Below are 613 nucleotides of genomic sequence, written 5' to 3'. Positions count from 1 at the left end.
AGATATCATCTATAGACCAACAATATGAGATCAGGGTTAAATAGTGACTTGTGTGTGACATTTTGTTGCTAACAAACATCACTGAGGCTATGTATTTTTTAAAAAACACCATTTAATGAGTCATTCATGTTTGCAAATACAATCTTGAATTCACATACAATATTAATTTAGAAGATAAAACACACATAGACTGAGACATACACACTTGTGTGGACACCCAAATGTAATGACTCAAAATGAAAATTTACACCAACAGTTGTTGAGAATTTGCTGCACTAATGCTTGGTCGGGTCTTTCGACTCATAAAACACAACAGTACTTTTCACAGCATTAGAGTAAGGTCCTAACCAAGACCTTAGCACAAACATCACAATGTACAAAAATAGAAGGATCAGTAGAAAAATAAGAGATATGATTATATGTGAGTGAGCATATGGGAGGAAAGTCTCCATCTCTGTATGTTCAGTTAATGCGAATTTATCCATAAGTACATGTCACATGTACTCAGGCCCTGTCCCAACTTGCAGTCCTGCAGACTTGTGACAACCATCGCATGCATGTGACCGTAGAGTGTCCATTTTTTGTTTCTGAAAGGTACTCCTGAGTGCTCTTA

This window comes from Sinocyclocheilus anshuiensis, unplaced genomic scaffold (genome assembly GCF_001515605.1).
Source record: "Sinocyclocheilus anshuiensis isolate Anshui unplaced genomic scaffold, SAMN03320099.WGS_v1.1 scaffold78, whole genome shotgun sequence".
NCBI lineage: Eukaryota > Metazoa > Chordata > Actinopteri > Cypriniformes > Cyprinidae > Sinocyclocheilus > Sinocyclocheilus anshuiensis.
The sequence above is the reverse complement of the archived record's forward strand: the minus strand, read 5'-3'. Positions refer to the sequence as shown.